A 9,975-nucleotide genomic window follows, 5' to 3' on the forward strand; every position below is an offset into this window, starting at 1 on the left:
ACACACACACACACACACACACACACACACACACACACACACACAAGTGCGTACTTGAGTAATGACAAACATTCTACAAAAACTCTGCCAAGTTTCCTTATTACACTGAGTAGGATTGTAGGCTTAAAGAAAGCACATGCTCATTTGTTAAGACTTGAATTTTGAAACCGAAAGAATCTTGGTCTTTAACTCTTGGGTAAGTGGGTGTGAAAGATTGTGGGATGTCCTGATTAAATTCTATAATGTGTCCTGTTGGTGCCAATCACCAACATGATAGGCACCTCTGCTTCCTCCAGCATTTTGGAGGAGTATAGAACATGATTTTGCTCTGCTGACCTGTTTCTCCAGAAATCAATTTATTTAAGCTAGCAGTTCACAAGCAGAGAGGAAAAATGAAAACACCGCACAAACACAAGGAACCTCCAAGTGGACGCTGGACCCTTTTCTAGTGACCTCCAGGTTTCACACTGTGGCTATAGCATTTTACATCTGTGAATTATCACAAGGTTTTTAAGGTATCAAAACTCATTCATGTTCCATCTTCCTCAATGATTTAATTTTCCCCACAGCACTTCAGAACTGTAGCCAAGAAAGTTCTAGGAGCTGTCCTACTGAATTACAGAAATTAGAATCTGGTTTGAGGGAAATAACTTCACATGTGCATTACAATGAAGAAAATGTAATATTTCCCCAGCTTCTCAGGGGCCCAAACAAATAATTTCCCTTACTTCTTATATGCATAGCAAAGAAACCTAAATGATCTCCTCTAGCTATTGAAATCACATGCTTTGGAGACAGAGGAAGAAGTTGAAGGCTATTTTTCACTGGGTAAAAGTGTACCAGAAACATGATAGATGGCTGTTTTTCTTTACCTTACATATTCTGCCAGAGGTTTTTTTTTTGTTTTTTTTGTTTTCTGATATTGTAATTGCTCACTTACACACTCCTGTTACTTTGGATTCACCAACAAAAGTAACCTAATGCTATGGTTGATTTCAACACGTATTGCTTATGAATTGACAACGTCATCTACTCGGATATGTCTTCCATACAGGACAAGGTTACCATTAGCTTGTCACCTACATAATCCCTGCCTTTATGACCTTTTATTGGAATAGAAAGCTTCCTCACATGGCATGAAGAGGCCATGGCTGACAAAAGGCCCAGCAACAGTCTGGATAAGAGCACACTACTCCTTTAGCATTACCTATTCTTCATGTTCCTCTCATCCCTGACTTTCCTATAAATGAGTGCTGGGTAATCATCCAGCTGGATTCCTTTTGGAGCATGGTGTAGAATTAATAAAGCAGAGCACAGTGGTACCCTGGAAAAAAGTTTTAGAAGCACTTTTTGAAATAGTTGTAATTCTAACATTAGAGATTCTTCTGGACTAAGAGTATGAGAGCCCTACATCTGAGATGTGACTAGAAAAATATCTAAAAGCTATGGTTTCTTGCTATTTATTCGTGGCAATCATTTTCTACAAATTTCAACAAACATTGAATTAGTGAAGACTGACCATTGCTCCTAGGGAAATATGGGGTTAGGCTCCCAGCCAGAGCATGTTCACCTACCAATCAACATATAACACTGCTTTGTGAATGATTAAATGCTAGTTAACATACATTGGTGACTCATTAACATTGAACACATGCTTCAAACACTGTGGGTCATGGCTGAATGAAGCTTATCTGCCGTACTTATTTTCTCCATAAATTACTAGTTTTTCTGTACTCGAGGACACTCAACAGTGCTTTAGCTGCCCTTAGAGGCTACTTTCAAAAGTGAGATCACCTACCCAAAGCACAAAACTGTGAAAAACATGGCACTCAATGGACCACAAAAGGACACTTGAAAAAAAATGCTTATTAAAGCTAAAACAAGAAGGCACAGCATTCATTACCTTGTTTGACCTCAGCTGGACCATGCTCATAAGGTGACTCAAGTTTTTTGCCATCCCAGTATGTCTATAAAAGACAGTGAAATTGCCTCGTGTATTGACTTGGGAGTTATAAATGCATTTTAGTGAAGAAAAGAATTTGCATATAGGGGAGGCTTGAATAACAAAGATTGAATGTATAAATTCTAACTTTTATTCAATAGCATATCCTGTATTCCTTATTTTTTTTCCGTAAGATTTTCTGAATCTCTTTTCTCTGATACCCTCAGTTCATCTTTCATGCTAAGCAGTGAGTAATATTTTTATTCTGTGCAGCTTTCACAACTGCAGTGCAACTAGTACTTACTGATCTGAGAGTTAGGAGCTTGGATTTTCAAAAGTGGATGAATAAATAGTGTGGTTGGTGGAAAATATGGACTTACAAGTTTACAGAGGTCTATCTTCCTGTTTAGAAAGTGTTGAGCCTGAGTTATGTGAATAAATACAGAGTTTATTTTATGAGCTATTAATGTTCTATAGCTTACTTTGCTCTATAATTTTATAGACTGGCAAGACATCACCAAATATTCTAGGAGAGATGCTAAAAAGAACACCTGGGAAAGATGAGGCCTCTGTTTCCTTAAGCACTTTGTGCTTCACTTCAGGAGCTTGTTGATGACAGGTAAGATTAGAAGTTCGAGCCTATGAGAAAGAAATTAGGGAAACTACACCCTTCACAATAGCCACTAATAACATAAAGTACCTTGGTGTGACTCTAACCAAACGAGTGAAAGACCTTTTTGAAAATAACTTCAAGTCTCTGAAGAAATTGAAGAAGATATCAGGAGATGAAAAGATCTCCCATGCTCATTAGTCGGTAGGATTAACAGTGAAAATGGCCATCCTGCCAAAAGCAATCTACAGATTCAATACAATTCCCATCAAAATACCAACATAATCTTTTACAGAACTTGAAAGAACAATTCTCAATTTCATATGGAAAAACAAAAAACCCAGAATTGCTAAGGCAATCCTGTACAATAAAAGGGCTTCTGGAGGTATCTCCATCCCTGATCTCAAGCTGTACTACAGAGCAACAGTAATAAAAACTGCATGGTACTGGCCTAGAAATAGAAAGGTGGATCAATGGAATCAAATAGAAGACCTAGAAATAAGTCCACACACCTACGGGTACTTAATTTTTGACAAGGAAGCCAAAACCATACAATGGAAAAAAGACAGCACCTTCAACTGGCCTAACTGGATGTCAACATGTAGAAAAATGCAAATAGATTCATATCTATCACCCTGCACAAAACTAAAGTCCAAGTAGATCAAAGACCTCAACATAAAACCAGACACACTAAACCTGTTAGAAGAAAAAGTGGGGAAGAGCCTTGAACTCATTGGCATAGGAGACAACTTCCTGAAGAGAACACCAATATCACAGGCTCTAAGATTAACAATCATGAAACTTAAAAGCTTTTGTAAAGCAAAGGGCACTGTCATCAGAACAAAACAACAGCCTACAGACTGGGAAAGGATCTTCACCAACCCTATATCTGACAGAGGGCTAATAACCAGAATAAAGAACTCAAAAAGTTAAACATCAACAGATCAAGTAATCCAATTAAAAAATGGGCTACAGAGCTAATAGAGAATTCTTAATAGAGGAATATTGAATGGCAGAGAAAATCTTAAAGAAATGCTCAATATCTGTAGTCATCAGTGAAATGCAAATCAAAACGACTCTGAAATTTCACCTTGTACCCAGCAGAATGGCTAAGACCAAAAACTCAAGTGACAACACATGCTGGAGAGGATATGGAGAAAGGGGAACCCTCCTCCATTGCTGGTGGGAATGTAAACTTGTACAACCACTTTGGAAATCAATTTGGTGCTTTCTCCGACAATTAGGAATAATGCTACCTCAAGTTCCAGCTATACCATTCCTAGGCATATATCCAAAAGACGCTCAAGTATTCAACAAGGACATTTGCTCAACCATGTTTGTAGCAGCTTTATTCATAATAGTCAGAATCTGGAAACAACCCAGATGTACCTCAACTGAAGAATGGATACAGAAATTGTGGTACATTTACACAATGAAATACTAATCAGCAATTAAAAACAAGGAAACATGAAATTTACAGGCAAATGGTGGGAACTAGAAAAGTGGCTTACCTCCTGAGTGAGGTAAGCCAGAAGCACAAAGATACACATGGTATATACTCACTTATAAGTGGATATTAGTCATATAATGTAGGGTAAACATACTAAAATCCTAAGGAAGCTAAACAAGAGGGAGGACCCTAGGGAAGTGGCTCAATCCCTGATCCCAGGAACCCATAGTCATTCATTTGGTCATTTATTCAATGGTTCATAGGTGAGAGCACCATGGGACTGTCTGGAGTCCCTTGTCTTTGCCAGAGTGGCCATCAGATTCTGACCCCATTGCCACCTATTTCCATCCCAGATGGATACTAGCGCATGTCCTGTGGAAGAAGGTGTGAAGGAAATGAAAGGTTCGTTCTGTAAGGCCATGCACACAATGAGGGTATCATAGCTATTAGCAATGCAGTTTGTCTCAGTGACTCCATAAAGCCTGTACAATGTGTCATTATTCCTGGTTATACAACTGTGGAGCTCCTGTGCTTCTGAGACCTACAGTGCAGTCTTCCTGTCTAGTGCTTCATACATAAAATTAACTTTGTTAACCCCATTACAGTTCTCTTAAAGACTGAACGGAAACCCTCGAGTATTTTGAGCTACTTAATCACATTGTGGTTTAAAAAAAAATGGTATCACAACACTGTTTCCACCACTCCCCACATGGTTTAAGAAGCAATAAAAAAACCTTGAAAGCCCCAGCACAATCACTGAGGTTTTTACTAATGACAACTTAACTCTTTAGGGAATCTGTCTTAGTTATTCCACGCAGGAAAAACTAAGCAAACCTTTAGTAAACATTTTTGGTCTTGCAGACTGTGTGGTCTTTATCATAGTTACTTTACTGTGTCACAGCAGCACGGCAACAACCACAGGTATTAGACAACCAAATACAGCTGTATTTCAACAGTATTTAATTTGGGACACTGAGATTTAAATTTCGTATATATTTCACATGTCACAAAGTGTCAGGCTTCATTTTATTTTGTAAAAAAAAAAATTAGGAATATAAGAACTATTATCATAGTCTGAAAAAGCAAATACAGTTCTTGCTCACTAGGGATTTATCAATCAAAGCAAAGAACAATACGTACCTAAAATACAGACAGATAACTACATACACAGTACGGTAAGATAACAGCTTAGCATGAGCTATTTCTATCAGCTGGTTAAAATCTCTAAGGTTTTAATGATAGCAGTATTTTGTAAGGCATGCCCATTTAAAGCCACTGGAGAACATACACAAAGAAGGGAAATCAGCATAGCTTTCTATGAGAAAAATCCACATGGTTATTGTCTTTTATTCTGACTTGGTGACTGTCTGGAAATTTTCTCAGAAGAACTTACTATATGCCCAAAGTCAAACACTGAGCAGCTTTCGAGCCCTGCTGCATTATAGCAATTGACAAGCTTTTCTTTTCCTGGAATTTACATTAAGAAACTACTAAAATATAGCAGTGTCTTATAGAAAACACTGGAAGCAGAGGAAGTATTAGAGGACAGGAAAAAATAGTGTTCCCTATATGGTAAGTTGAGCTCCAGACACCTGACTTCTGTTATCCCAGTTAACCCCTTAATGATCCCGAGACAGGGACTTTGAAAGTTGTCATTATTGTACTTCTAACTGTACTAGAAACTGTAGCACAGAAGGGTTAAGCTTACTTTCCTTGATCACTTAACAGAGTCTGAACACAGGCATGAACCTAGTGACTCATCCCATCTACCTATACTGAGGGAGACCTCTAACCAGGAAGGCTCTGTCACTTCCTTTGCCACACACTTTTACAATATCCATTCACCACACCATTGCCCAGTCTGGCCCTAGTGGTCCATTTCCCACCCTGAACAGGAGTGTTCATATGAAAGTGATACTGAATAGTGAGAATGTGGGGCTGGGACTCAGGTTCTTGTGTAGTTCTTGTGTAGATGTGAGTGATGACCCTGCTTAGACCACTTTAACTCTGGGAGATCTCATTTCTTCACAGACAAAACAACAGCTGTTTTAGTGGACAAGATCAGATGGCTCCATATGTGTGGAAGTATTTTATCATCTACAAGAACCAAATACCGTTGGTAGTTATTTTTATTACACAAAGCCTTCACTCTTGCCTCTTCTGTTCCTTTTGTATTCATTGTAAACAGGCAATATATTTGAGAATCACAAAATTTTGCAGTGTTTTTCTTGGCTGACCGTTCTTTCCCCATTTCTTCTCTTTATTCAATGAGGAGACAGACATGAACTCTCCTCCTCATTCTGACTCCTATCTTTCCTTAGAGATGATGAGACAGACACACAATGGTTGCTGGAGCCAGCTTGTCCTATCTCCTTCAGTTCTTCCCAACTCCAGTTAGGAGAAATTATGTCTTGAAATTGTTGACAGTGGGAGTATTTATACCATGGAAATGGCAGGCTATATATGTTACCCTCCCTTTATCCTCCCAACCACAAAGCTACTTGCTGAATGTTTACAAGCACACATCTGGATTTAGAAGCAAGATAATAAAATATCACAAGTGCTAAGGATGAGAGCATAGAGTGTCTTGGAAGTAGGTAGGGAGTTACCAGAGCTATGCGGGATGACCAGAGGCAGTTAGAGGTATTCTTGAGGAATGGGTCTTAAGCTGAGACAAAAAGAACAACAGGAACTAGCCAGACAAAGGAAAGAGTTCCAGGTGGAAGTAAAGAAGAGGGTTAGAGTTTCTGAAGGCAGTTACTTAAAACTTTGGTGCAAACTACTACAGAGAAAGGAAGAAGAATGAGGCCAAAGGAGTGAAGGATCCAATTTACCCTGAGGCTTATGATTGTCTATCAGTGGGCTTTCAGCACGCATATGGAGGTTATAAGGATGGGCTCAGAGTCAGGGATGTGGCATTTAAATTCTGGTCTTCTAGCCCAGTGATTTCAGAGGCACATTTGCCTCAGGTGACAGCTGAGCCTCACTTATAAAAGGGGGCTAAACAAAGAACTCATACCTGCTGGGGTGGGCATGAAGGTACAGATATAGAGCTTGGTACCATGCTTGGCTCACAGGAGTTGCACTGGAGGCATCTACAGGCCAGCTGGCCAGCAATCACAGGTACTCATCCTACAGGGTTCCATCTGTAATCCTCTCCTGTAGAGAACATTCCATATCAGTGTTTCTCATGCTCCTCGTGCTACCGACTCATCTATTGGGCAGTACAGCCAGTTTATTGGTTCCTGACAGGAACTTCAAATTACACTCACACATACACAGAGCAAACACCAATACTGGATGTGTGGTTTAATGGTAGAACACTTGTGTACGAAGCTCTGGGGTTCAAACCCTAGCACCACAAAATCAGTAAAGCTGGAGAAGGCATTAAGTACCTTCAACTGCATTGTTTTTACTAAAGTCACCCCCTGACTGTGAGTCGGCCTCAGGGACTAGAACCATCTAAGGCAAAATACTGCCCAGTAACTTGGCAGATGAAGGAAGAGAATATATGAACTCGCTTTTAGTTTGGTGTATCCCAGAAAGATAATTCTATATGTGAACTGACTTTAGAATAATTTATTTTCAACATATGTCAAAACATATCCAGTTTGCCCTTTGGAGCTGCAAACACTGTTTGGCATTTCTTTTTTCTTTTCAATTTTAAAAATGGAAAATAGTGGTGGGGGCCTGGCCGGTGCTTGGCAGAAAAAAACAAGCACCCCATGATGATTTAGTTTCCTGAGTCTTCACAGGAATCACTCCCCAGGCATATGCAATTGGCACCAGATTAGCTGCCGACATTTATTGACAAAGGAATTAATCTTCACCAATGATGTTTCTTAAAGCCCATTCTTTACAGGAAGCTGTGACCGACATCAGGGCTCCTTTATTTATTTTCCTCTTTCTCTCCTTTTCCTCCAGATTAAAGTGGCTGAAAATAGCCTCTTAAACCCTTGATTTAACTGAGGATGGTACAAGAGTAAAAGAACATGGTGGCAGGGTCGGGTGGCTGGTGAGCAGAGCATGTTTTTTTTTTTTTTTTGTGTGTTTTTTTTTTTTTTTTTGTGTGTGTGTGTGTGAAACTATTCTGTGAGATACTATATGGTGGATAAGTCATGGTGGACACACATGACATTCCAGTGGGAGATGTTGCTAATAGGTGAGGTTGTGTGTGGGGATGAAGAGACTTTTCAAATATTTCTGTGAACCAAAAGCTGCTTTAGAAATAATGTTTTCAGGGACTAGTGAGATGGTTCAATAGACAAAGGCACTGAGTTCACTTCCCAGAAGCCCCATGGTGATGGAGGGCAGAACCAACTGCCATAAGTTGTCATCTGACTTCCACACATGTGCTCTGGCATGCCCCATGCCCCTGCTCCACACTAAATGTCATAAAATAAAAAGAAAAAGTTAAAACATTAACAAAAAATCAATATATATTCACAGATGACCAGCTCTTCAACTTCAAATCATCTTTTCTCCGGTGCACAATATCATATGCCCACTGCAGGCAGTCACTGGAGCCATATGTATGAGATGGCTCTCACATGCTTGGGAGTGTGTCTGGGGATGAACAGTATGAGAACAGAGCTCAACATAGCAACTATCTAGTCACAGAAATCCTATTGGTGATCAGCCCATGCTCAGTTCCTGAATTAGCTGCCTTCTCCTAATGTGTTTCTCACTCAGAAAAGGAGCCACATACACTCCCCAAACCAATAATACAGCGCTGAGCTGGAAAATTCCCACTTCTATTACCCAGGCATCACTTGGAGACCCTACAACCTTGAGTTCACGGACAACGGCCATACTTATTGGATGTCTTCAGTGGAACTGCCCATTTTTACACTCGGGCTGTTAAGTTTCTGCTGAACATTCATTGTGTGCACTAGGCTAGGGTTTGTACAGAAAAACATAAGGGAGTAAGAATGAAAAATAATAACTTCCGTACACCATGGGAAAACAGTGGAAACAACACACAGAACTAAAGAGTGTATGAAGGAAAGAAAAGCTGACAGCTCTGTCAAGTGGTGGCCCCAGAGTTTCCTTGTCACAGAAAGTTCTATGTAATGATCTTCGGGATAGCCTGGGGGAGGGGCAGTTATTTCTTACGTGCCACGAATCTTATATATGTGATTCACGCCAGCAGTGCAGAACTTAGTGGAAGCTTTAGACAGATTCTGGTGAGCAAGCAGGTTCAAGTGCTCAGGAAAACAAATCTGTAGGTGTGGCCATAGTAGTTTGTTGCTGATGTGATGTTAGAAAGAAGGATTTAAATATCCACAGCTTCTGTTCCAAATGCCTGCTCAGTTGTATGGACATTTGGTGAATTATATAAACTTTGGGTCTGGTTAATTTAGATGTGTGATGTTTTTATTTGCAAGGACTTTTTGAAAATAATAAAGTTTATTTAAAAAAACCCTCCATGGGCAGGGGCAATCAGAAGAACATGCCATGGTAAGAGTGGGTTTCCTAGACAGGCAACATTTGCCTTTAATCCTTAGCATTCTTGAGCATGTTACTGTCAGCTTGCGGCTAAATTGGTGGGAGAAGGTGAACCTATGGACATGCAGTGAGAAAAATTCTTTCTATCCTTTGTTATCAACAAAGCTTCTGATATAAGCTTAAAAATTCTTTTGAATAGAGGTTTAACTCTATTAAAAAGAAGTCTCTGTGGTGGAAATACCTTAAAATACATGGCTTAGGGGGTAAACACAATGATAAATGTCTTTAAGTCTAAATGCCAACGCCTACATGAACATATGTTAAAGGAAACAAGACACTTGCAGCTAATAAATAATGTGAAATCTCAAATTCATACTTCTTAGAGGATCTAATTATGTTGTGAAACTGATTTGCCATTAATGATCACAACACACAAATCATTTAAACCAGAAACACACACACACACACACACACACATACACACACACACACACACACACACACACACACACACACACACACACA

General features: G+C 39.5%; 1 protein-coding gene across 3 annotated transcripts in view; it reads right to left on the reverse strand.

The window, feature by feature from the left end:
• The window catches only part of Marchf3 (membrane associated ring-CH-type finger 3), a 158,103-nt gene that overhangs the window by 56,757 nt on the left and 91,371 nt on the right, over positions 1-9,975 (reverse strand). Inside the window, exon 1 of one of the 3 annotated variants that reach the window (XM_055622954.1) lies at positions 7,022-7,101. The exons of the other annotated variants lie outside the window; for them this stretch is intronic. The gene's annotated coding sequence lies outside the window, so the exon portion shown is untranslated. Of the gene's footprint in view, positions 1-7,021; positions 7,102-9,975 lie in introns of those variants that run through there. 3 annotated transcript variants of the gene reach the window in all.

The sequence above is a fragment of the Psammomys obesus genome, unplaced genomic scaffold, assembly GCF_907164565.1.
Source record: "Psammomys obesus unplaced genomic scaffold, mPsaObe1.curated_primary_1811, whole genome shotgun sequence".
Lineage (NCBI taxonomy): Eukaryota > Metazoa > Chordata > Mammalia > Rodentia > Muridae > Psammomys > Psammomys obesus.